This window comes from Aythya ferina (assembly GCF_964211825.1).
Source record: "Aythya ferina genome assembly, chromosome: Z".
Classification (NCBI taxonomy): domain Eukaryota; kingdom Metazoa; phylum Chordata; class Aves; order Anseriformes; family Anatidae; genus Aythya; species Aythya ferina.
This window is the reverse complement of record NC_140299.1, coordinates 76428488-76455959: the sequence shown is the minus strand read 5'-3', so window position 1 is coordinate 76455959 and position 27472 is coordinate 76428488. Positions and strand designations below refer to the sequence as shown.

The window sequence follows — 27472 nt, the reverse complement described above, 5'->3', positions numbered from 1 at the left end:
GAATAGCCCAACTTTTATAGTGAATTTTACAGGGGTGGACAGTGTTTCACACAAGATTATTGGTCAAGAGCACTCAGACAAACCGTTAAGAAAATAACACCACCTGCAAGAAAAGAACCCCCCTTTTGATTAGAAGTTAGGAAAACAACCCCCTTTGTGCTTAACGGTCACGTAGACCTAGTCCTTGAGGCCAGCTGCTGATAACAATATTATCTGAGTTCCTTAATTGGGTGATGTGGGAGTCATTGCAGTGGGAGCTTCTCACAGTTACTCTGGCAGCTTGGTTTGCTCAGCTACAGCAGGCCCTGAGATTTCTAAGGCCTACTGGTTGCTTAAAGCAAGCTTAGATCGAACAATTATGCCAATTCCCAACAGCAGAGTACTTCTAGTGAAGGTCTAAAGTGCTGAGAGGGCATGTGGAGAAAACCCCAAAGGAATCCCCAAAGCAGGAGAATGGGTCTGTGGGCCCACAAATGGTAGAACGGATGGCAAGGAATGTGTCCCAGAGACAGAAGCCTGCTTGACATTCCCGGCCATTGTTGCAAAGCAGCAAGTCCCTGGTGGCAGATGGTCCTCGTCAGCACTGCGAGAAGCCCTCTGCCGCAGGGCCCGAGGCCCTCCTGCGTGAGCTGCCCTTCACCAGGAGAGGTGGCTCGCAACCACGGGAGCAGTACTGGGAGTTGCAGGGCTTCTCCTTTCCTGTGCAAAAACAAAGGCCATGCAGGGAGCAGTGTGGTCAGTCCAGCTGGCAGAAGGCACCAGCACTCTTTATTTGGCAGGTCACTCTTTGGAAGGCGCTCCTCACACCCCTTGCTGACAGCTCTCACACTGCAAAGGGGACAGCGCCATGAGCAGAGGTGGGAGCTTCTACTCGAGTGTCCCTGGTACTGGTGCCGGTGCCTGCTCCAGCTTTTGGTATTGGTGCTGATGGCTACGGCCTCTGCAGCTGGAAGCTGCAGGGCCGCTTGCGGTTTCCTGGCGTGGACGGCATGCCCTGGGCCTTCTCACGGTTGTCCAAGAGCCTCGTCTTCTCCCCTTTCCTGCAGGATCCAAAAGAAAGGCCATCAGTTTGGGTGGGGAAGAAGGGACAGAATTGTCCCAAGGCCTCACTCAGGCCCCTAGCTATAGGATGTGTTGTTACAACCCATGCAGACGCACACCATCAGACACAGCCCCCTTGGCCCTTTGCACCCACAGCCTTCCCCTCCGGACCTGTGTCTTGGAAAGGCCTGGGGATGCCGAGAGGCCCCTGGGGGTGACATCGCACCCAGCTCCTTCCCGTGTCAAGAAGAAGGGGAGGATGACAAGCCGAAAGAACCCCAGAAGACGGTGCAGGGACTCCAGGGCCTCTAGGGCTATTCCCAGGCCTCGGTGGGGCTCGTGCACACTTACTCTGTCTGAGGTCTCCTGGGAAGCTCTGCCTTTTCCTTATGCCCATCTGATGTCTTGTGGCTCGCAGGGCTTTTGCCGTTGACATGCAACATCCTCTCCTTCAGCTTCTCATCGTATTCTTTTCTCAAGAGGAAGGAAGGATGTTGGTCACCCTCCAGGAGGTGGTAGGCAGGGTTCTGCAAAACCAGAAGAGTCTCCCAAAGACCTGCTGCAAGGAGCTGAGGCTGACTCGCCTAGTACAGTCCTGCAGGAAATGGATCTGAGCAGCAGCGGGCAACCCTCTGCGTGTTACTGTTTTGTTTTGTTTTGTTTTGTTTTGTTTTTTTTTGTTTTGTTTTGTTTTATTTTATTTTATTTTATTTTATTTTATTTTATTTTATTTTTACCATATGCTGTGTTTATTCTAGTTTGCCCTGTCCTTTGCAACACTGGTCCCATCTTCTCTGAATTTCCCCTGATGTCGCACTTGTGTTTATGCTGTTAGTTTTCAGGAGGACTCATCTGGGACTTCACTTCCTTCTGTGAGGCTGGGTTAAGCTCTGAATTACACACTTGTTGAATACTAATAGCAGTGTGGTAGCAGCAGAGCATTTGTGCAGCTCAGTACTCAACTCTCTTTCTGCAGGGCTGCACTTCAGGCATCAGTCCCCCTGTCTATATCCATGCAGTGGGTTTACATGCAAGGTTTTGGGAGCAGCGGGCCTTAGGAGTGGTTTCTGTGAGAAGGATCTAGAAGCTGCCCCATGTTTGCTATGAGCCCCACTGTTGACCAGAGCCAAGCCAATTTATGATGTTGTTTTGTGCCTGTATAGGTGAGAGCATATTTAAGACAGGAGAAAGAAAAATGCTGCACCACACAGCAGCTGGGAGAGGAGTGAGGAACAGCCTTGCCTGCACCAAGGTCAGTGAAGGAGGGGGATAGGTGCTGCAGGTGCCAGAGCAGAAGTCTCCTGCGGCCTGTGGTGAGGACCATGGTGGAGCAGCATTTCCCCCTACAGCCCATGGAGTACCACTGTGGAGCAGGGTTCCACACTACAGTCCATGGAGGAAACCGGGGTGGAGCAGTTGGACCTGCACCGATGGAGGCTGCAGGCTGTGGAAGACATTCTGGTCCGAGAAGAGATTCCGGGCTGGACCTGTAGCCTGTGTAGAGGAGACCACACAGGAGCAGGTGACCTGACAGGAGCTGCTGCCCGTGGGGAACCCAGGCTGGAGCAGTTTGCTCCTGAGGTTTGGACCCCGTGGTACGGACCCATATCTGGAGCAGTTCTGAAAGAGCTGCTGCCTGTGGGAAGCCCATGCCGGATCAGTTCATGAAGGACTGCATCCCATGGGAGGGACCCCACAGCACAGGGGACGAGAGTGACCGAGAAGGAGCAGCAGAGAAGTGCTATAGACTGACCAGAACCCCCATTCCCCTGTTCCCCTGCACCACTCGGGGGGAGGAGGTGGAAGAGGGCGGATGGGGGGGGGACGGTGCTTTTGGTTTCTTTCCTCTGTTTCTCACTTCTCTAGCTTGTTAGTAATAGGTAATAAACCTTACTACCTCCCTATTCTGAGTCTGTTTTTCCCATCACAATAATTACTGTGTGATCTCCTTGTTCATATCTCAACCCTTGAGTCCTTTTCATCGTATTTTCTCCGTGTTCCTCTTTGAGGAGGGGGAATGAGATAGCGGTTGTGCTGGAGCTCGGCTGCCCACCCAAGTAAAACCACCATAATCCAATGCCCTCTTCTTGTCTTCCAAGCCAGTCCTTTCATTATATAATTTTAAGAGGTTTATCAAGCACGACTTCCTCCTGGTGAATCCGAGAAGGCTGGGGGTGCACAGGGAGGTGGGAGGGGACACGGCCAGGACAGCTGACCCCAACTGGCCACAGGGATGTCCCATAGCATGTGGTGTCATGTGGGACAATAACGCTGGGGGGGTTGGTGGGAGAGGCCACTATTGCTCAGGGACAAGGTGGGCCTCAGTTGGCTTGTGGTGACCAGCTGCATTGTGCATCACCTGCTTCTCTTATTCTTGTTATTGTTTTCTTCTTCTTATTATTTTTTAAACATATGAATCAGCAGAATCTTGAAGTTATAATGTACTTATACATCCATCCATCATTGTTATGTACATTACTGAGCTGTTTGGGTTTCAAACAATAAAGTTCCAAACATCCTAATAGCAGAGGTACTCCAGCCCTTTGATCATCCTTGTGGACCTCCTCTGGGCTTGTTCTAATACATCCATGTCCTTCCTGTGCTGGGTAGAGGCCCCAGAGCTGAACGCAGCACTCCTGGTGGGGTCTCATGAGATCAGAGCAGAGGGAAACAATCACCTCCCTCTCCCTGATGGCCACGCTGCTTTTGATGCAACCCAGGATATAGATGGCTTTCTGAGCTACAATCACACATTGCTGACAATGTCGACCTTCATGTCAACCAACACCCCCAGGTCCTGCTCCTCAGAGCTGCTCTCAATCCATTTTTCTCCCAGCCTTTATTTGTGCTGGGGATTGCAGGACTTGCACTTGGACTGGTTGAACTCCATGAGGTTCACAAAAACTCAATTCTCAGGTCTGCCTGGGTCCTTCTGGATGGCATCCCTTCCCTCCAGCCTGTCTACGGTGCCACACAGCTTCGTGTCATCATCAAACTTGCTGATTGTGCACTCAGTCCCACTGTCCATGTCACCGACAAAGATGTTGAACAGTACCAATCCAAATACTGATCCCTGAGGAATACCAGTCATTACTGATCTCCACCTGGATATTAAGCTGTTGACTACAATTCTTTGAGTGCAACCATCTAGCCAATTCCTTACCCACCAAGTGGTCCATCTGTCAAATCAAGGTCCATCTGTCAAATCTCTCAAATTTAGAGACAAAGATATCATGAGGGACATGGTATGGGCCAATTTCCTCAGGACCTGGATCCATCTTATCAGGCCCCATGGACTTGTGCACCCTTCCGGTTCCTTAGCTTGTCTTGAACCTGACCTCCTACAGTGGGAGATTAATTATCTCACCCAGTACTGGATGGCTCTGGATGGTGAAGATGCTAGCTTTGAAGCACAGCAGAGACTCATAGTGATGTTCTGGCCACTGAACGTATCACAGTACTGGCTCAACAGTGGGAAATAAATGAGGGAGCTTTTCCTAATCTTATAGATTTTACAGCCTGGAATCAAAATGAGCTCAGAAAGCCAAAACAGTTTTGGTAAGGCTTATGCAAAAGGCTACGTCTGATTCACATCACCCAAGGGAGCTATTTCTTTGGAATATGGCCTGACTGCAGTCAGCACTGCCTCACTGCTCTCTGCTCCACATGGAGAGACAATCTCAACCCAAAGTACACAATGTGTATTGTCATCTGTTTCCTCTAAGGCCATATCATGATAGTGATGAACAAATGGAACTAGCTGAAATAAATATCGCCCACATCAGTAAGGCTCTTTTGAAAGGCCTACGTACAGTACCCAAGCAGGTATCTAATTCTAAGTCCTAAACTTACCTAAGGATGCCATGGATGCTCTGGATCCCACAGTTACTGTGCCATACTCTGAAAGAGAAGCTAGGGAGACTTAAAGACAACTTATGTGCTCAATTGAGATATTAGAAAAGCTTCTGTGGTCTGTATTATGCTGGTTTCAGAAAAGATGATCAGCTCATAAAGCTCATTTCTGGGCTTCAGGGACAAAAAACCACCCCTGTGAGGTCCTTTAAGTATAGGTTTAGAAGTTTCTGTTGTTGCAACACACAGTTCATCTGATGTGGATCACTGGCTTTTTTTATCTTTAAATCAAATATATTTCTGTGTCTTCTGCCTGGAGTAGCCATGGTAAGGTGACTGAAGAAAATTACCGTGAACCAGGCATAGTCCCATGCATACAACATTGTAACTTGTATCTCCAAATTTTAGCTGCATTCTTAAAGATACATTTCTCTCTGGGGGGATTCATTCATATCTTAACTGTAGTTAATGTAGGCATGTTTTCTAAGGCAGACGGGGAAGAAGGGAATAAGAGAGGGAAGAAAGGAGGAAGGGAGAGGATGTGAGGGAGGGGATGTTTCTTTATCCCACAAGTGTTTAAAAAGCACGCAGCAGAGAAATGTCTAAAGGCAAACTCAAAAGAAAAGAAAAGAAAAGAAAAGAAAAGAAAAGAAAAGAAAAGAAAAGAAAAGAAAAGAAAAGAAAAGAAAAGAAAAGAAAAGAAAAGAAAAGAAAAGAAAAGAAAAGAAAAGAGAAAAGAAAAGAAAAGAAAAGAAAAGAAAAGAAAAGAAAAGAAAAGAAAAGAAAAGAAAAGAAAAGAAAAGAAAAGAAAAGAAAAGAAAAGAAAAGAAAAGAAAAGAAAAGAAAAGAAAAGAAAAGAAAAGAAAAGACAAATGCTGCAGTATATTGTCCCACCAAATCCATTTTGTCTTACATAATATTGTGAGTATGAATAACAATTGGGAAGGATAGCTTCAGAGATAAAGTGTGTTTGCAATAAAAACTGCTCATGTTTACCAGAAAACTGTAAATTTCATCTCATTAATGAACTCTGGAAAACCACCATGCAGGGTACCACTTATAGCTACAGAAATCAGTTTAGCAGTGAGAACTTCTGTTTACTCATGGTGCAGCAACATCACAATGTGACAGTAACCACACTAGTTGTAAATCCAGTGGTGGAAAATGAGGAAACAGTGTGGACAAATTCCAGAAGCTTGGGACAAAATATCTTAAAAAAAAAGAAAACGTATCAGAGACATACAAGAAGTGCTTACATGAATTAAATGCCTACATGGATTGGAGATATATTTAAACAGTCCAACCTCTGACCTAACACTAACCCTTCCTCCACTAAACCATATCACTAAGCTCTACATTTAAACGCCTTTTAAAGACGTCCAGGGATGGTGACTCCACCACTTCCCTGGGCAGCCTGTTCCAATGTCTAACAACTCTTTTGGTAAAGAATTTCTTCCTAATATCCAACCTAAACCTCCCCTGGCGCAACTTTAGCCCATTCCCCCTTGTCCTGTCGCCAGGCACTTGGGAGAATAGACCAACCTCCACCTTGCTACAGTCTCCTTTAAGGTACCTATAGAGAGCAATAAGGTCACCCTTGAGCCTCCTCTTTTCCAGATTGAACAAGCCCAGCTCCCTCAGCCACTTCTTGTAAGACTTGTTCTCCAGACCTTCAACAGCTTTGTTGCCCTTTTCTGGACTTGCTCGAGCACCTCCATGTCCTTCTTGTAGCGAGGGGCCCAAAATTGAACACAGTACTCGAGGTGTGGCCTCACCAGAGCCGAGTAGAGAGGGACAATCACTTCCCTAGCCCTGCTGGCCACGCTGCTTCTGATACAAGCCAGGATGCCGTTGGCCTTCTTGGCCACCTGAGCACACTGCTGGCTCATATTCAGCCGACTGTCAACCATCACTCCCAGGTCCTTCTCTGCCAGGCAGCTTTTCAACCACTCATCTCCCAGCCTGTAGCTCTGCTTGGGGTTGTTGTGCCCCAGGTGCAGGACCCGGCACTTGGCCTTGGTGAACTTCATACAGTTGACCTCAGCCCATCGGTCCAGCCTATCCAGATCCTCCTGCAGAGCCTTCCTACCCTCGAGCAGATCAACACACGCACCTAACTTGGTGTCATCTGCAAACTTACGGAGGGTGCACTCGATCCCCTCATCCAGATCATCGATAAAGATATTAAAGAGAACTGGCCCTAGTGCTGAGCCCTAGGGGACTCCACTAGTGATGGGCCTCCAACTGCATTTAACTCCATCCACCACGACGCTTTGTGCCAGGCTACCCAGCCAGTTTCTTGTTGCAGGAAGAACGGCCGAAGTCATGACATACCCCAATATGATCAGATCATGCTCTCTCTTTATTACCCGAATAGCCTGATTCTTATGCCAATCTAGTAGGGGCGTACAGCATCTAACACAAGATTATTGGTCAAAAGCACTCAGACAAACAACTACAAGAAAACAACCCCCTTGTGATAGCAGTCACGTAGACCTTGTCCTTGAAGAAAGTGCCAGCTGCTTGCAACAATATTTTTAATTCCTCAATTGGGGGATAGAAGAACATTGTTATGGCAACTCCTCATAGGCGTCCTGGTAGCTTGCTTTGCTCAGCTGCAGCAAGTCATGGCCTCCTTGCTCTTTCCAAAATTCCTCAACAGTTTCTAACCCAACAAAGCGTACGCTAGTCCAAGCCAAGAGCAGCCAGTTTCTTAAGGAGAATGCTGTGGGAAATGGTGTCAAAAGCCTTACTGAAGCCTTTCCCTCATCCACCAAGCGCGTCACTTTGTCATAGAAGGTGATCAGGTTCATCAGTCAGGACCTGCCTCTCATAAACCCATGCTGACTGGGCCTGATCGCCTGGTTGCCCTGCAAGTGCTGTGTGATGACACTCAAGATAATCTGCTCCTTGAGCTTCCCTGGCACTGAGGTCAAACTGACAGGCTTATAGTTTCCCAGGATTTACCTTCTTGTAGATGGGCGTCATGTTTTCTAGCCGCCAGTCAACTGGGACCTCCCCTCATAGCCAGGACTGCCAATAAATGATGGAAAGCAGCTTGGCCAGCTCTTCCACCAGTTCTCTCAGTACCCTCGGGTGGATCCCATATGGCCCAATCGACTTGCACACATCCAAGTGCTGTAGCAGGTCACCAAACATTTCCTGGTGGATTATGAGGGCCACATTCTGCTCCCCATCCCCTTCTACCAGCTCAGGGTACTGGGTATCCAGAGAAGAACTGGTTTTGCGCTAAAGACTGAGGCAAAGAAGGCATTAAGCACCTCAGCCTTTTCCTCATCTCTCGTCACAAAGTTTCCTCCCACATTCAGTAAAGGATGGAGATTCTCCTGAGTCCTCCTTTTTCTGTTATTGTATTTATAAAAACATTTTCTGTTATCCTTAACAGCAGTAGCCAGATTGAGCTCCCGATGAGCTTTGGCCTTTCTAATTTTGTCCCTACACATCCTTACAACATCCTTATAATCCTTCTGCGTGGCCCACCCTCTTTTCCAAAGATCATAAACCCTCTAAGCTCTACCCCCAACTCTCTGTTCAGCCAGGCTGGTGGTCTTCTATGCCAGCTTGTCTTTGGGCACATGGGGACAGACCGCTCCTGAGCCATTAAGATTTCCTTCTTGAGGAGTGCCTAGCCTTCCTGGACTCCTCTGCCTTTCAGAGCTGCCTCCTAAGGGACTCTACCAACCAGTGTCCTCAATAGCTCAAAGTCAGCCCTCTGGAAGTCCAAGACAGCAGTGTTAGTGGTCCCCCTCCTGACTTCGCCAAGAATAGAGAACTCTACCATTTCGTGGTCACTCTGCCCAAGACAGCTCCCAAACACCACATGTCCCACCAGTCCTTCTCTCTTTGTGAACAGCAGGTCCAGTGGGGTGTCTCCCTTGGTAGGCTCACTAACCAGCTGTGTCAGGAAGTTATCTTCCACACTCTCCAGAAGCCTCCTAGACTGCTACCTCTGAGCTGTATTGTACTTCCAGGATATGTCTGGGAAGTTGAAGTCCCCCACAAGGAGAAGAGCTGACGATTTCACAACTTGTGCCAGCTGCCTGTAGAATTCCTCATCCGTCTCCTCAACCTGGTTTGGCGGTCTGTAACAGACCCCCACCAGGATGCTTGCCTTCTTGGCCTTCCCGCTGATGCTAACCCACAGGGACTCAACCTTATCATTCCCAGTCTCAAGTTCCAAAACATCAAAACACTCTCTAATACAGAGAGCTATGCCACCACCCCTTCTGTGCTGCCTGTTCATTCTGAACAGCCTAGAGCCAGTCATTGCAGCACTGCAGTCATGGGAGTGGTCCCACCACGTCTCAGTGATGGCAACCAAGTCATAGCCTGCCTGCTGCATGATTCCAAGACCTCCTGTTTGTTGCCCATGCTGCGTGCATTAGTGTAGACGTACTTCAGCTGGGCCATTGCCTGCTCCCCCAGCTCGGACATTGTTCCCCCTGGCACACCTCCAGCAAACCTTATTTCATCCCCATCTGCTTCCTACCTAGCTTAAAGCCCTCTCAATGAACCCTGCCAGCTCTTGCGCTAGTGTCTGTTTTCCCCTTGCAGGTGGGACCCATCTGCAGCCATCAGGCCGGGTGCCAAGTAAAGCGCCCCATGGTCAAAAAAACACAAAATTTCTGCACCAGCCTCTGAGCCACCTGTTTATCAGGTAGGCTTTCCGGGTCCTTTCTATACCCCTCCCTGCCATCGTAGGGATGGAGGAAAGCATGACCTGTACTCCCATTCCATCTACTAATCGTTCCAGTCCCCTAAAGTCCCATTTGATAGCCTTCAGGCTTCTCTCCTCAATATCATCTCTGCCAGCCTGGACTATCAAAAGAGGATAATAGTCAGAGGGGTGAACCAGGTTGGGAAGCTTTCTGGCAATGTCCCTGACCCAGGCCACAGGGAGGCAGCAGACTTCTCTACGGGGAGGGTCATGTCAACAAATAGGGCCCTCTGTTCCCCTGAGAAGTGAGTCACCTACAACAATCACCCTTCCTTCTTTCTTCGTGGAGGCAGTCCTGAAGCGTGGAATTGACTTCCTTGCCCTAGGCATCCTCCTGGGTAGACTGTTCACCTCGTCCTCACCCATCAGTCTCTCAAGCTCCAGGGCCTCAAACCTGTTGTGTAAGGGCACCTGGGAAGGCAGGGCCAGTAGGGAAGGGGGTTGCCTGCGATGTCTAGCAGGGACCTCTTTCCATTCCTCCTCAACTCCTAGGTCCGCTCCCTCTGCTCAGCAGGTCAGCGGCTCCGCCACTCTTTGGGGTGTCTCACCCTGGTGCCTTTCCTTCAGGCATGGCAGGAAGTTGCTATCTCCCGCTCACACTCCTGATATTCTTCGAAGACATGATCCATTCACCATGAGAAGCATTTTGAGCATGTTGCAAGTGCCAGCCACCTCCAGCATGCAGACAGTAAAGAAGATCACGGCGACCACTTTTATTTGCACGGTAAGAATGCCAATACCATTGAAGAAGAATTCCACATCCTGTTTGTCCAAGAGGCCACCAGTGAAGAGAAGCAGGGTCTCGCGGATGCACTGCTCTACTATTTGGGGTCAGAAGTGGATGTCTGTCCTGGTTTCAGTTAGAACAGAATTAATTTTCTTCCTAGTAGCTGGTGGAATGCTGTGTTTTGGCTTAGGATGAGAAGAGTGCTGATAACACCCCGATGTTTTAATTGTTGCAGAGCAGTGCTTATACCAAGCCAAGGACATCTCAGCCTTTTGCTCTGTCCTGCCAACAGGCAGGCTGGGGGTGCAGTAAGAGCTGGGAGGGGACAGACCCAGGACAGGTGACCCAAACTAGCCAAAGGGGTATTTCATACCATCTGACGTCATGCTAAACAATATATAGGGGTGGCTAGCCGGGGGAGGGGGCCGGACTGCTCGGGGTTAAGCTGGGCATCGGTCAGCGGGTGGTGAGCAATTGCATTGTGCATCACTTGTTTGTACATATTAGTAGTAGTAGTACTATTATCATCATTGTATTATTATTATTATTATTATTATTATTATTATTATTATTATTATTATTATTATTATTATTATTATTATTTTCCTGTCTTATTAAACTGTCTTTATCTCAACTCACGGGCTTCACTTTCCATTTCTCTCCCCCGTCCCTGAGAGGGAAGGGGGAGGATGAGCGAACGGCTGCATGGTGTTTAGCTGCCAGCCGGGTTAAACCATGACAATGTCCGAGGCAATCTGCTCAAAGTCCAGTGGAGCAAGTAGTGTCTCGGCTAGAAAACCACCTTTTCTTTTTTTTTGCACACTGAACCAGGAAAAGCAGAGTACTTCTAGTGAAGGTCTAAAGTGCTGAGAGGGCATGTGGAGAAAACCCCAAAGGAATCCCCAAAGCAGGAGAATGGGTCTGTGGGCCCACAAATGGTAGAACGGATGGCAAGGAAGGTGTCCCGGAGACAGAAGCCTGCTTGTCATTCCCGGCCACTGTTGCAAAGCAGCAAGTCCCTGGTGGCAGATGGTCCTCGTCAGCACTGTGAGAAGCCCCCTACCACAGGGCCCGAGACCCCACTGCACGAGCTGCCCTCCACTGGGAGAGGTGGCTCGCAACCGTGGGAGCAGTACCAGGAGTTGCAGGGCTTCTCCTCTCCTCCTCTGCGCAAAAAAAAAGGCCATGCAGGGAGCAGTGCAGTCAGTCCAGCTGGCAGCAGGCACCAGCACTCTTTATTCGGCCACTGACAGGCATCACCCTCTCCTTCAGCTTCTCATCGTACTCTTTTCTAATGTGGAAGGAAGGACGTCGGTCACACATCTGCAAGGGGTTGACGGAGTTCTGCAAAACCAGAAGAGAGTCTCCTAAAGAACTGCAGGAAGCAGCTGAGGCTGCCCCTCCCAGTGCACTCCTGCAGGAACTGGCTCCGAGCAGCTGCAGGCTACCCTGAGCACAGCGACAGGTGGGCAGCCAGAGCTGCTGCTTCTGCCCTGCTCTGGAATCTCCAAGGGGAAACGGGGCTGGGAAATGCCTATGGCGTACCGATGTTGCTGTTTTCTGAGCAGCAAAAGACAGGCGCTCATGGGGTTTAGCCTGTGGATAAGCTGGAGGTTTTGGCTTCTTCAGCTCCTTCTCAGACCTCCCATGAATTGGTGGCAGGAATCTGAAAAGACACAGCAGGCTTAGCTTATGGGAGTACACTTGGAGGCAGTTTCTAAGAGCTGGGCTCACAGCTCACAGCATAGCTCCAGCAGCACAAGGTGCTCCTGCTGGAGGAAGACCATGTCTCCACCAGGACAACAGCTGTCCCTTTGATGTTTCCAGTGCCTTTTGGCATGAATACATTCACTGCAGCCAAGGGAAACATCTCACTGGCACAAAACCATCTGACTTCCTCCACTTGTGTGGGGAAGAAGGGACAAAAATGTCCCAAGGCCTCACTCAGGCCCCTAGCTGTGGGATGTGTTGCTATGTCCCACGCAGACGCACACCATCAGACACGGCCCCCTTGGCCCTTTGCACCCACAGCCTTCCCCTCCGGACCTGTGTCATGGAAAGGCCTGGGGATGCCGAGAGGCCCCTGGGGGTGGTATCGCACCCAGCTCCTTCCCGTGTCAAGAAGAAGGGGAGGACGACAAGCCGAAAGAACCCCAGAAGACGGTGCAGGGACTCCAGGGCCTCTAGGGCTATTCCCAGGCCTCGGTGGGGCTCGTGCACACTTACACTGTCTGAGGTCTCCTGGGAAGCTCTGCCTTTTCCTTATGCCCATCTGATGTCTTGTGGCTCGCAGGGTTTTTGCCATTGACATGCAACATCCTCTCCTTCAGCTTCTCATCGTATTCTTTTCTCAAGAGGAAGGAAGGACGTCGGTCATACTCCTGTGTGGGGTAGACGGGGTTCTGCAAAACGAGAAGAGAGTCTCCTAAAGACCTGCTGCAAGGAGCTGAGGCTGCCCCTCCCAGTGCACTGCTGCAGGAAATGGTGCTGAGCAGCAGTGGGCTACCCTCTCCAATGGGGTCTCTTTCCAACAGCCAGCACTTTCAAGGCTGCAGCCCTTACTTCCTGAGCCCAGGGCAGGGCCTGCCTTTTCTGCTTGCGTGTGTGCTTCTGCTGAGGCAGGTGCCTCGCACAGCCTCACTTTAGTCTTCAGGGTGCAGGTACAGCGGGCACTCATCCCTCGCAGGGAGGTACAGTCCCTTGGCAGACCCATGCCCATGCCCAGCTCACTGCTGGCTCTGCCCTTTTCTTCTTGCAATAGCTCGTCCCTCATGGCAACACACAGGGGAGTGGGCAGACAGCAGGCATGTGGCTGGCCAGGTGGGGACTGCAATGCTGCTGTGCCGGAGACCTGCACTGCTCCCCTCCCTCCCAAGGAGCAGGGGAAATGCCTGTTGGGACATTTTCTTCCTGGGGGCTCTGAACGCATGTCATACCTGCTTGTGCTCCATCATCAGCTTTTTCAGCCTTGAGTCATATTGGTTCCATGTTTCAGCCTCAAGATTTTTGAGCTTATGGGCCATCAGTATGCGGTGCCTTCTTTCTTCTATCTTAGCGCGTACAGAGCGCGCTCCCTGCAGGCAAGGAAAACACATCCGCATGCAGCGTTAGTCTCCTAGGACTGGGCACAGGCAGGAGCACAGGGACGGTGGGCCGCCACATCTGCTGCTTCTGCCCTGCTCTGGAATCTCCGAGGGGAAACGGGGCTGGGAAATGCCTATGGAGTACCGTTGTTGAAGGGTCCTGAGGATTATCCAGGCACTCAGGGGTCCTAGGCTTTGGGTAAGCTGGAGGTGTTGGTTTCTTCAACTCCTCCTCAGATCCCTCGTAAATTGGTGGCATTAATCTAGAAAGACAGAACAGGCTTAGTTTATGGGGGTACACTTGGAGGCAGTTACTCAGAGCTGGGCTCGCAGCTCACAGCTTAGCTCCAGCAGCACAAGGTGCTTCTGGCAGAGGAAGACCACGACCACACCAGGACGACACCTGTCCCTTTGATGTTTCCAGTGCCTTTTGGCATGAGCACATTCACTGCAGCCAAGGGAAACATCTCACTGGCACAAAACCATCTGACTTCCTCCACTTGTGTGGGGAAAAAGGGACAGAATTGTCCCAAGGCCTCACTCAGGCCCGTAGTTGTAGGATGTGTTGCTAAGTCGAACACAGACGCACACCATCAGACATGGCGCCATTGGCCCTTTGCACCCACAGCCTTCCCCTCGGGACCTGTGTCATGCCTCAGTTATGGGGTGCAGAGAGATCCCTGGGTTGGCATCGCACCCAGCTCCTTCCCGTGTCACGAGGAAGGGGAAGACGACAAGACCTGGAACCCCAGAACACGGCTCAGGGGCTCAGGGCCTCCAGGGCTGTTCCCAGGCCTCAGCTGGACCGGTGCACACTTACTTTCTCTGTGCTGTCCTTGGTTGCTGTGGCACTTGCTGCCACTCCTTTGGTGCCTTCTGGCTCGTAGGCATTTGGCCTTTCAACTTGTCCTTTATTCTCTTCTTCAGCATCTTATCATACTCCTTTCTCACAATGTGGGAAGGAACTCGCGTGCACTTGAGTATTTGGCAGAACGATTTCTGCAAAACGAGAAGAGAGTCTCCTAAAGAACTGCTGCAAGCAGCTGAGGCTGCTCCTCCCAGTGCGTTCCTGCAGGAAATGGCTCTGAGCAGCAGCGGGCCACGCTCTCCAATGGGGTCTCCTACCAACAGACAGTGCTTTCAAGGCTGCAGCCCTTGCTCCCTGAGCCCAGGGCAGGGCCTGTTCTTTCTGCTTGCGTGTGTGCTTCTGCTGAGGCAGGTGCCTCGCACAGCCTCACTTTAGTCTTCAGGGTGCAGGTACAGCGGGCACTCATCCCTCGCAGGGCGGTACAGACCCTCGGCAGATCCTTGCCCATGCCCAGCTCGCTGCTGGCTTTGCCCTTTGCTCACTGCAACAGCTCGTCCCGCATGGCAACGTGCAGGGGAGCGGGCAGACAGCAGGCACATGCCTGGCCAGGTGGGGACTGCAACGCTGCCGTGCCGGAGACCTGCACTGCTCCCCTCCCTCCCAAGGAGCAGGGCAAAAGCCTGCTGGGGGCATTTTTTCCTAGGCTCTCTGAAAACACGCCATGCTCCTTGCTCCTACTCCATATGCATACATATCATTGGTCCCACATTTCAGCTTCAATCTTTCTGAGCCTGTGGACCAGCAGCATTCATGCCCGTCTTCTATCTGAGCGCGCACAGAGCGCACTCCCTGCAGGCAAGGGAAACACATCTGCATGCAGCGTTAGTCTCCTGGGGCTGGGCACAGGCACGAGCACAGGGACAGTGGGCAGCAACAGCTGCTGCTTCTGCCTTGCTCTGGAACCCCCAAAGTGAAACGGGACTGACAAATGCCTATGGCATACCATTGTTGGAGTGTCCTTATCACAAGCCGGGATTATGGATGACCGTGGATAAGCTGAAGGTGTTGGTTTCTTCAGCTCCTCCTCAGACCTCTCATGAATTGGTGGCAGGGATCTAGAAAGACACAGCAGGTTTAGCTTATGGGAGGCAGTCTCTAAAAGGCGGGCTCGCAGCTCACATCTTAGCTCCAGCAGCACAAGGTGCTTCTGCAGGAGGAAGACCACGCCCCCGCCCGGACAACTCCTGTCCCTTTGATGTTTCCAGTGCCTGCTGGCATGAGCACCGGCACTGCAGCCTATGGAAACTTCTCACTGGCACAAAAGGCAAGAGCACAGCGAGTCCCCTAACTCCGCCACAACACTTCCCCAGCAGGCTCACCTGGCTTGGTCACCCTGCTTCTTTGCATCCTCCATTCTTTTCTTCTCTGCCCTCTTGGCTAGAGAAACCCTCCTCCGAGCCATCACCACCGGGTCCAGCACACTCACTGCAAGACAACACCACGATGTCACCTCTGTGTCTGTGCAGGGGAGCGGCAGCAGCAGAGCTGCTCAGCCATGCCCACCCACACTCATTGCCACCGCTGGGAGCCACCACTCCTGGGGCATTTTATCCCACACAGCTGCCTTCTCTCCCATCCCCCCCACATCAACATTGGCTCTCCTGCCCTGCGAGGACAAAAGGAGAACACGCAACCCCCTGCCAGGAGCCCACTGGGACATTACATCTTCGGCCACCCATGCCCCAAGGCTGCGGATCTCTTCTGGGCTTGATGCAAATCGGTTTGCGTTGTGGCTCCTTAAGTATAAGCCTGCAAACAGGAAGACACCAGTTGTCAAATAAGGCACTATGTTCCCTTGGTGCCCCACACTAAGAAGCTGCTGGCAGGGTTCTTTGGGAGCCACTGCCGAGCCTCTGGAGGACACAATGGCCTGTGCGAGCTGAGGGGCCCTACAGCCTCCAGCAGCTTCTTCCCGTGCTTCTTATGCCTTACTGCCAGACCCAACACAAGTCCTCCTCGCTGTCCCCTCACACCCTCCCACCGCTCTCAGGGACCCTCAACTTCAGACTGGCTGCTTCATCTGCACTGCCCAGAAGGACTGAGCAGGGGGTCAGCCTGGAAGGCCTCCCAGGAACGAGCTGGTCCTGCCTCACTCTGGCAGGAGAGAAGCATCAAGAAGAGGCTGCACCCAACGCACGAGCTGGGCACCAGCTCCCCTGGCCAGTCAGATGTTATAGAAGAGAAGGTACTCACGTTGGTAGTGTGAGGAAAGTATTTCCACTGATACGAGTATATTTATTTTTGCCGTTGAACGCAAGCATATCCATCATCTTGGGGTTCTGCAAATGGGACAGACACACGTCAGCAGGAGCCAAGGATATGTGCTCCTTGCTCCCAAAGGTAGCAAACGTTCCCACTGCTCAGGAACGTGGCTAGCTCTCCAAAATCCTTGCCCCACTTTGTCCTTTGGTGTCATTAGCCCCCAACACAAACAGGCCAAGGTGCTACCGACAGTTTGTGTAGCTCCTCAAGCCTGTCTCACCCAATGGTGAGGCAGGCAAGGAGAAAGCAGTTTGAGAGAGCTTTGACAGCATTGCCAGAGCTGCAAGCTGCCCTGGAGACATGATCCGCTCACCGTGAGTAGAGCTTCACGCATATTGCGTGTGTCATCCACTTCCATCAGGAACTCGGTGTAATAGTTCATGGTGACCACTCTTCTTCGCACAGTAAGAATGCCAATGCCCTTGAAGAAGAATTCCACATCGTGTTTGTCCAAGAGGCCACCAGCGTAGAGAAGCAGGGTCTCGTGGATGCACTGCTCTACTATTTGTGGTCGGAAGTAGATGGCTGCGGCAATTTTCTCAAAGTCCAGCGGATCAATTAGGGTCTCGACTAGAAAACAACCATGAAGGAACAATGTCAGTCCTCACTCAGTTCAGCAAACTCACAGACGAAGTGTGTGCAGCACCCAGCCCTCGCGCGATGCTGTGCCACGGGGAAGGTCCTTGCCAGCTTTGGCCACATCTCCAGAGCACAGCAGATGGGGAACAGAAGGCCAAGGGAAGCTCTGCCACCTGCTACGAGCATCCTGCTAGAGGGTGGGATGAGCTGCAGACGGGGCTGACTCCCAGGGCAGGGGCATGTTCTGGGATGCTGTATGTGCACCCACACTCAGCCTCTCCATGGTGCAAGAGACTTTGCTCTGCCGTGGCACAAGGACGACTGCATGGAGCGAAAGGCAAGGGCTGCAGAGGGAAAGCAAAGCAAAAATCTTCTTACTAGGAATTCTGCTCTCAGCACACTTGAGCTTGTAAAACATCTTCATAAACCTGCAGGGCTTGAATATGGGTTTGCGAACAACCATAGCCCTGCCATCCGCACCAGTGGTCTTCGCTGACACAACGGCAAATGTCCCGATTCCAATATTCACCGCCTGAAAACGCAAGCAAGAAGAGGGACCAATGGCAGTGCTGGGCAGAGCTGGAAGGGTGCTGGGTGACTTGCTGGCACTGAAGATGGTGGCCCAGGTCCAAAGGGGCAAGATGGGCCAGGGGCAGGATGTAAGGCTCACCTTCTTCTGCAACAGTTGCCTTCTGATGTATCTGCATGTACTATTCCACACTTGGGCGATTTCTGGAAAGCAAACGACAGATCCCAAGATGCTGTGAGTTGGCAATGCCCGTGAAGTCTGAACCCCCACAGCCACAGAGGTGACAGTGGTGTGTGATCAAGCTCTGCCTTGCCCTCAACCAGCACTCGCACCGCTGGGGCAAGCTGCTGCACAGCTCCTGAACCTTGCCCAGCTTGCAAGAAGCCCACGCTGTGCCCAGGAATGGCCTGGGGAGGGAGGGGAGGCGTTAGATGCGCTTTGGGAAGCACATTGGATGCACTCAGGGCTCTCCTTGCAGACGCCAGGACCCTTCAGAAGACCTTCCCCCGGCAGCCCCAGCCGCAAGCTTTCCACAGCTCATGTCCATCTTTGCAACAACAGCGCTTCCACAAGGGCCCCCCAGGGCCTTACCTTTCCTGGTGAGCTCCTTAATTAATGAAAGGTCCTCAGGCTTCAAGGGGTTGAACAGCAGGTAGTGCTTCATCTTTACCCTAGCCTTACAGAAGCCGGGAAAGACGTGCTCTTCGTGCTACAAAACTCCCTTGGCTCCTCCTCCTTTTCCTCAACACTTCCCAACCAGCGTTCTCTACCACAGGCTCCCCTCGCCTTCTGCTGCCGGCAGAGCAGCTCCTGTGGAGCAGAGTAGCGCTGGCGAGAGCAGCTCCAACACTTCCCAGGCCTTGCTGGGGAGTGTGGCCAGGCACGGCAGGGCCGGTATTTATAGCCGAGCCCCATGACATCATCGAACGCGTCACAATGGGATGACACCTCACAGGCCACCCACATCTTGCCTCAGCATGGGCAGGGGTGCAGAGGGAGGCCCCTGAGGGGGCGGTGCAGACACCTCTGCCTCCATCTCTCACCTCAGCTTGTTACCATATGCTCCTGTTACTCCAGCGCACCGTTTTCTTTGATATACTGCCTCCACCTTTCCAGCACCCCCACGTCCAATTACTAATTAAGTAATTAATTGCAATTACTGTTGTGAGGAGGACACATTTTGGACTTCACTCCCTTGTGTGAGGCTGCTTTGAGCTCAGAACTCCACGCAGGCTGAACATAGGTATCACCGCAGTGCCTGTAGAGAATTTGTTCAGCTCACTGCTCAAAACAAGACCCACAGCCTGGTTTTGCCAGGGTCTGCGCAAACCGTGTCCTAACAAGCTGGAGGCTGCAGTAAGGCTCCTTGCCAGTCAGGCCCAGCTTAGTTGCATATGCTCCTTCAAAGTGTTCTTCCAGAGCACGGCTGTTTTCTTCAGGCTGCTTTTGATGTTCAGGTGAATTCTTTGCTTTCAAAATTAAGAGAATCACGGAACCATAGATCAGAGAGGAATCCTAGATCCTCTCAAGCAGGGCCACCTACAGCAGGTTGCCGAGGAGCATGCACAGGCTGCTTTTGAGGATCTCTGTTGGGGGAGGCTCCACAGCCTCTCTGGGCACCCTGTGCCAGTTCTCTGTCACAGGTGTCCCTTACGCCCGAGTGTGGATGTTTTATTTTGTTTATTAATTTATTTATCAATTTCTGAGAGAAACACTTGACTGTCTCTGCCTGTGTGCAGGTTTCTGACCAGGGAGTGTGAGAAACAAAGATTGTGTTGTTGCAGTAGAATACCACTGAGTGTGGCTGTTTTATTGTTCGTTTGTTTGTTTGTTCTGTTGTTGTTTCATTTTTTTTTCTTTTAATTATTTTTATTTATTTATTTATTTATTTTTTGGAGAGGTACACTTACCTCTCTCTGCCTGCGTGCAGGTTTCTCACTTGGGAGACAGCGACCAAAGATGACAAGAGTTGTTCATCTCCTTAATCTGCTGATCTTATCAGCAAGGGTTAGAGGGAAAATGGGGTGGGAGGGGAGTCGGGACCTCACTGTGGCTGTTCCAAGGGAAGATGCAGGGTATATAATAAATAACGCTGTTTTTTATTTTGTGCTGTGCTGTTTTACTTTCTCTTCCCATTGAAATCTTATTTTTATGTCTCAAGGGATGAACAACCGTTTCCTTCTTTGATCCTACCATATGCTGTGTTTATTCTAGTTTGCCCTGTCCTTCACAACACCGGTCCCACCTTCTCTGAATTTCCCCTGATGTCACACTTGTGTTTAGGCTGTTAGTTTTCAGGAGGACACATTTGGGACTTCGCTTCCTTCTGTGAGGCTGGGTTAAGCTCTGAATTACACACTTGTTGAATACTAATAGCAGTGTGGTAGCAGCAGAGCAGTTGTGCAGCTCAGTACTCAACTCTCTTTCTGCAGGGCTGCACTTCAGCCATCAGTCCCCCTGTCTATATGCAATACCTTCTTCTTGTCTTCCAAGCCAGTCCTTTCATCATGCAATTTTAAGCAGTTTATCAAGCATGATTTCCTCGTGGTGAACCTGAGAAGGCTGGGGGTGCACAGGGAGGTGGGAGGGGACACGGCCAGGACAGCTGACCCCAACTGGCCACAGGGATGTCCCATAGCATGTGGTGTCATGTGGGACAATAACGCTGGGGGGGTTGGCAGGAGAGGTCACTGTTGCTCTCTTGGGACCAGGTGGGCATCAGTTGGCTTGTGGTGACCAGCTGCATTGTGCATCACCTGCTTCTTTTATTTGTGTTATTGTTTTCTGATTTTTTTTTTCCTTTCTTTATTCCTTTGTAAACTGTCCTGATCTAACCCCTTTTTTGTCACATTTTCTCCTCACTTTCCTTTGAGCAGGGGTAGGGTGAGAGACCTGTGTGGTAAAGCTGAGCTAGCCATCACTGTGAAAGCACCTCCTGGCTAACACTGTTTTCTTTTGCTAATCCGAATTTTCCCTGCTACTGCTTGTTTTTTGCTCCTGGACAGTTTGTTTGGCCATCTCATGTATTCCTACACACCCATAAAATTTTAGAAATTGATCACTCAATGCTGTTGTTCCCTAATGGGTTTGTAGTAATAACTGTAGAAGTACACACCTAGCTTGTTCCTTTGGCAGCATTTCTCTTCCATCAGGCAGAATCCATTTTCCTTCTTTCAGTTCTGCCCCTATTGTCTTTATAGTTTTTATTTCTGCTTCTGTATACTTTTTCTCTTGTGTCCCTTTTTCATTATCCGATTCCTGTAGGGTTAGAACTACGTCATGCTTCCTAAGAGCTGCTTCCCTAGCTTCTTTATCTGCTAGGTCATTCCCTCTTATGTGGAAACCAGTTCCCTTTTGATGTCCTCTGACATGTACTACGGCAATTTCCCTAGGTCCTCTCAATGCGGGCAATATTTGAGTAACTACAGTTTGGTGAATTAGCCCTTTTCCTTGAGTGCCTATGAGTCCCTTTTCTTCCCCAATTTTCCCAATTTAAATTTCTGGTATTGCAAAAAAAAAACCCACCTTTTCCTGTTGGCCAGTTGCTCCTATTACATTTACAGACTAATTAACACAGAGGAAGAAGCTCCCATAACCAACAAAAAAATTCAAGCCTCTCTCTTCGTTTCCTAGTTTTATTTCAACTAGTGGACCTGCTAGGGTAGATGCTCCTGGTCCCCGTCATTCCTGACTGTTGTAAGTTTATCCTGCAGCCTAAGACAATTTCTTTCTGATATCAAGGGCCGATTGCCCTAGAAAGAGGCTAGCCAATTGCCTCTGTTTGTTTTCAGATGCCAGGTCCATTTTTTTTTTTCATTGCATTTAAAAGTTGGCCCCAAAATTTGAAAATTCCATAGGGGTTCTTTTGGACCTTGTTGGAACAGATTCTCAGTTCCCAAGCTAACCAGATTTTGGTATTTACATAATTTCCAGAGGGATTAGGGTCTCAGTGAGGGGGGTGGTCAGGGTAATGCAATCGTTGACAGTTCCCTGAGCGGTCCCATTGGCAATCTGAGCTCATGCATGAACTCAGGTTGTTTTAAGAGTTAGCACCTTTTTTGTTTCCATGACAACTCTCTTGGACCCCTCATGTGTGCCTTAATGAACAGGAGTAGTATCTGACCATGTTTACTAAAAGAAGTAGGCAGAGGCAGTGAGATTTATTCCAATGGGGTTGATAGCAAGTCCAAGCATCCTAAAGACCTCTAGTTTAGGCAAGAAAAAGGAATCATAGAATGGCTTGGGTGGAAGGGCTCTCAAGCATCACCTAGATCCGCCCCCCTGCCATGGGCAGGGACGCCACCCACTAGATGGTGTTGCTCAGGGCCTCATCTCAGTAGCTGAGGTCAGCCGCGTCAGAGCCGGAGCAGCCACATGCGCAGGCGCAGCGCCAGACCACGAGTGACGCGTCGCTGCCCACTGTGAGCAGGGAGGGGCCAGCAGCGCGGGAACACCACTCCACCCAACACTCACAAGGCGATTCCAGAGATCACAACGGAATCGCAAAGATTTTGGTAATGTAGTTGGAGCTGCTGGCCAAACTGAGAAAGATTTTTTTAAAGCAACTCCTTAAATATAAGATTGGGATGCAAAGTGGTACGCATCAATTTTTGTATTTGCCAGGATCACCTAAACCATTGTTGGGAAGAGATTTGTTAAAACAATCAGGAGCATGCATAACGTTTTGCCCAAGGAGCTCCAAGTAAAAGAGACGCAGCTTATCTTATCTTCCCTATGAGGAAAGGCTGAGAGACCTAGGTCTGTTCAGCCTGGAGCAAAGAAGACTGAGAGGGGATCTCATCAATGCGTAGAAATAGCTGAGGTGTGGGAGACAGAGGGATTTGGCCAACCTCTTTTCAGTGGTTTGTGGAGACAGGACAAGGAGTAATGGCCACAAGATAGAGCACAGGAAGTTCCGCACCAACATGCCAAAGAACCTCTTCACGGGGAGGGTGACGGAGCACTGGGACAGGCTGCCCAGGGAGGTTGTGGAGTCTCCTTCTCTGGAGATATTCGAGGCCCGTCTGGACGCCTCCCTGGGCAGCCTGCTCTAAGGAACCTGCTTTGGCAGGGGGGTTGGACCTGATGATCTTTCGAGGTCCCTTCCAACCCCTACAGTTCTGTGATTCTGTGATTCAGCTAATCCAATTTTTAAGTTAATACAGGTACCAACAGTACTCTCCTGCCTAGTGAAATCCTGGAGCACATCTACCCCAAATTCAAAACTGACCATGTGTGATTTACCATGTTGGGCTTGAAAGATGCCTTCTTTTGTCAAAAAGTATTTGCTTTTGTGTGAGAAAATCCGTTAAATGGCAGAAAGATTCAGTTGTCTTGGACAGCGTTACCTCAAGGGCTTAAAATAGCCTGACGATGTTTGGTAATCAGCTAGCAAAGGAGCTTGAGGCTTGGAGCTCACTCCCAGGCAAAGGCACAGGATGTAGATGACCTAATAGCCCCAACTATGCAAGAAGAATATATATATTCAGAGGACTATAAACTTGTTGATTTTTTTTTGGATTAAGTGGGTAAAGCGTATCTCAAGAAAAGGCCCAATTCGATCAATATCGAAGTGGATGTCTGAGGCAATCTGCTCAAAGGCCAGCGGAGCAAGTAGTGTCTCGGCTAAAAAACCACCTTTTCTTTTTTTGCACATTGAACCTGGAAAAGCAGAGTGTTGCGAAGCACGGACAAAAAGCACGACAGACACCAGTTGAGTCAGATCATGCTGCTCCATTTTATTGCCCGAATAGCCCAACTTTTATAGTGAATTTTACAGGGGTGGACAGTGTTTCACACAAGATTATTGGTCAAGAGCACTCAGACAAACCGTTAAGAAAATAACACCACCTGCAAGAAAAGAACCCCCCTTTTGATTAGAAGTTAGGAAAACAACCCCCTTTGTGCTTAACGGTCACGTAGACCTAGTCCTTGAGGCCAGCTGCTGATAACAATATTATCTGAGTTCCTTAATTGGGTGATGTGGGAGTCATTGCAGTGGGAGCTTCTCACAGTTACTCTGGCAGCTTGGTTTGCTCAGCTACAGCAGGCCCTGAGGTTTCTAAGGCCTACTCCTGGTTGCTTAAAGCAAGCTTAGATCGAACAATTATGCCAATTCCCAACAATTCCCCCGTTTTCTTTTTGTACAAGCAGTACTTGGTTTTACAGCAGATGTCAAATACATAACATAACGCAACTATATAACTTAATCCTAATAACACTACAATTACTGTAAGCACTTAATGGTAACACAATTTAATAGTAAGTAACACAACTTAATAGTAACACACTTAAACCTAATCACTTGATGGTGATCAACACAACTATACAACTTAACCCTAATAACACTATAATTACTGTAAGCACTTAATGGTAACACAATTTAATAGTAAGTAACACAACTTAATAGTAACACACTTAAACCTAATCACTTGATGGTGATCAAAGGCTGTTCTTGACAGTCCTTGAGGTGTCACAGCCCACGTCATTGTCAGAATGATTATCAGGAACCTCTTCATGGTCGTCTTCAGCGTGTACAGATTCTAAAACTGCTTCAGTCCACTTTGCAGTGATCCACTGGGTACCTGTTCCCGGCACCACTTCAAAATCCCTATAACATTTTGCAAGTAACCCTTTAACCACATTTATCACAATACTACGTGTAATGATGATTGACACCACAATGAACAGAATCCTTAATCCCCCTTTGACTAATCCCAGTAACCATCTATGCATTGTTTCAAACAAATCAGTGAACCATTGATTGAAACGATTGATACCATATTGACTCTTTCTCATGTGCTCTTTCAGGAAAATAATGAATTTGTGAGTTGAAAAGGTCTAAACAGTACATTCCCTTAAATTTCTCCAAGTGGCTACTTCAAACAATGACTCCGTACTAGTGAAACTTGATTTTGCTCAACCGATCACAACTAGCCCTGCTAGTTGCTTACAACTGACTCCCCGTTTTTCTAACAGCGCTGTAATAAATCCATTTCTTCTGATTTTTGCTGGCACCAATTTCCTATGCTTTTAGCCTGCCCTATGGCTATATCCCGGGATCCTGCACTGTGGCAACAATAACCTGAACTATGGCTATATTCCGGAATCCTGCACTATGGCAATGATAACCTGTACTAGGGCCGTATTCCGGAATCCTGCACTATGGCAATAACCTGCACTAAGGCAATAACCTGCACTGTGGCAAACCTGCACTAAGGCAATAACCTGCACTGTGGCAAACACCTGCACTATGGCAATAACCTGCACTATGGCAAACCTGCACTAAGGCAATAACCTGCACTGTGGCAAAAGCGCGCTCTCACTCACACAGTACACAGCACAATCACACATACAGAGCACAATCGCACACCCAGAGGCCTCTGGCACATCTCACTCTCAATCATACCACAACCTCAATCATACCACAAGAATATAATTTAGAATGATAAGCAAACAAACAAGTATTGTCTCTCATTGTGTTCCTCGTGAAATGACTTGCAACACTTTGTTTTAAAACCTTACCCTTACACAAATACTTTCAACACAAAATACCTGGACATTTAAGAATAACACACACAATTATTAACACTCCAGTTAGTATCCCTCCAGCAGCTGAAAACATACTGTTTGTCTGCAGCTTCAGGAGATCTTTGTCTGCTCCTGCGGTGAGCAGCTGAGAGTGGAGTCCCCTCCGAACAAAACGCTCAGGGTGCACCTAGGGGCGTCCACACCACAGCCGATCCCCGCAGCCGAGCAGTTGTTACGTGCGGCCGCAGATGCCACTCCAGGCACTAAAATTGCCAATGCCGCTCTAGCTGCAACCCCCCACAATTCAACATTATCATTGCAATCCGGTGCAAGCAATGCCCATTTATGTCTGGTGATCTCACACAACTGTAACAAGCTAGGAGCAAATACAACTCGTTTATCTAAGTAACATGGACATCTGATAGCATTTGCAGCAATACCTTGCCAGGCCCTATCCCCACAAATCAGAAAAACATCAGGAGGTAAGGCCAAAGCTGTACAATTGTTCCAAACACTGTAGTTGTGACCCCTTGTCTCCATGCTATAAACGCCTAAACCCTGCTTAGCAGCGTCATTGTAATCACAGGTGTTATTTGTATTTCTATACCCGTATGGCCCTTTCCAGGTTCCTGTAGCAGAATTCATCTGATAGCCACGGCTACATTCACATTTGTAGCCACCTTTCAGGTTGATACAGATTTGACTACAGATACCAGGGTTTTGACATTCATCAATATCTCCACAGTTTCTCTTGTCTACAAACTCAAACCCAGCTGGACAGTCACATTCATTTTTGTTGCATTCCTTCAGGGGCTCATCACCCCAGTCCTTGCAGTCTCTTTGCTGGTTACACACTATATTGATATCTACGCGTTCTCCACTTCTGCACTTGAATTTGCCAGGTCCAGAGCACTGAATAACATTGTTACATTTTGCTTCATCAGTGCCATCCAGACAGTCTCTCACACCACTGCACTGCCTACTCCCATGGACACAGTTCCCATCTTCACATCTGAACTGGTCTGGCCTGCAGGTCTGAGAAGGGCAGTTAATTTCATCACTTCCATCCTTGCAATCAGGATCTCTGTCACAGTCTTTTTCACCATCACATTTCCAGGACACTGGGATACACTGGGTTGACTGAGGACCACAGCTGATTTCATTTACCCGGCATGCTCTCATATGACACAGCTCAGAACTTTCGTCAGACCCATCTTCACAGTCCAGATCCCTATCACACTGCCATCTGTTTGGCACACACTGACCACTGTTGCACACAAAGTCAGATTCAGCACACATCTTCTTCACACAAGCACTCTCATCACTGCCATCTGAGCAGTCTTCACATTTTGTTCTAGCACTGTCGGCAGCAGTGCACAGGCCGGCGAGGGCGAGCAGCAGGCAGAGTGCCCCGCAGCACAGCAGCACCCGCCGCCGCCCTGCACCTGTGTCACTTATACTACTCCTATTACCCGTGCTGTTACTGTCAGTGGCATCCTCCTGGTACCGTTTCTGTCTTTGTCGCCCCTTACTCTCCCCCTTTTCTTTTTGCCACTGACCAATCACCACAAATGGATGAGACACATGATTACTAGTTAGGAAAGAGAGTGTAACGTCTGCTATACGGCTGCAGGCCGTGCCAGCTGCAACCTTAGAAGCTGTTTGTGAACAAGCCTGCCGGTGGTCATTTGGCGGTGTAATCTGCGTCTCTGCACTCCTGCCCTGCAATAGGGCTAAATCGTCATTAATAGTCTGTAGAATGTGGCAACCCCACGGAATGTTATCCAGAAACATAGTTATAACACCGATCTGGGGACGAATAGTCTTTTTTGCATTGCAAGATAAACCTCTTATAAAAGGAATGCTAGAGAGAAGCAGCACAGCCGCTGCTGCCGCTGCCTCCATGGTTCCGTCAGACAGGCTGCAGGGTCCTGATGTCCGTCCCTCTGCTCTGTGCCGACTCGCCACACGGTGAGAGTCGACTGCCGTTGTCCGCTGACGCCTCTGGTCTCCGGTAGCAACTCAATCTCGGATGTCCCGCATCACACCGCGATTACTTCAATATCCCTCGTTTTCCGCGGCTCCGTTTCCCGCGTCTCTCCGCAATTCCTTTTTCCACTTCCCTCCGCGATTCCTTTTCCCACGCTTCCCCGCGGATCTTTTCCCACGCTCCCCACGGTTTCTTTTCCCCGTGTCTTACCGTGAGTCCTTTGTACAGTGTTTGCGGCTCGGTGTCTGGTCAGGTGCAGCGCCAGTCCGATGT

The 27472-nt window shown here is 49.6% G+C and overlaps 1 long non-coding RNA gene across 1 annotated transcript; it reads right to left on the bottom strand.

Annotated features, from left to right (window-relative positions):
• Positions 1-6: 6 nt before the first annotated feature.
• LOC311427551 lies at positions 7-25475 on the bottom strand. The gene is made up of 3 exons (XR_014687422.1): positions 24943-25475; positions 23752-24906; positions 7-324 (listed from the first exon to the last, which is right to left on the bottom strand). It is a non-coding gene; the product is annotated as an uncharacterized lncRNA (long non-coding RNA).
• Positions 25476-27472: the final 1997 nt, after the last annotated feature.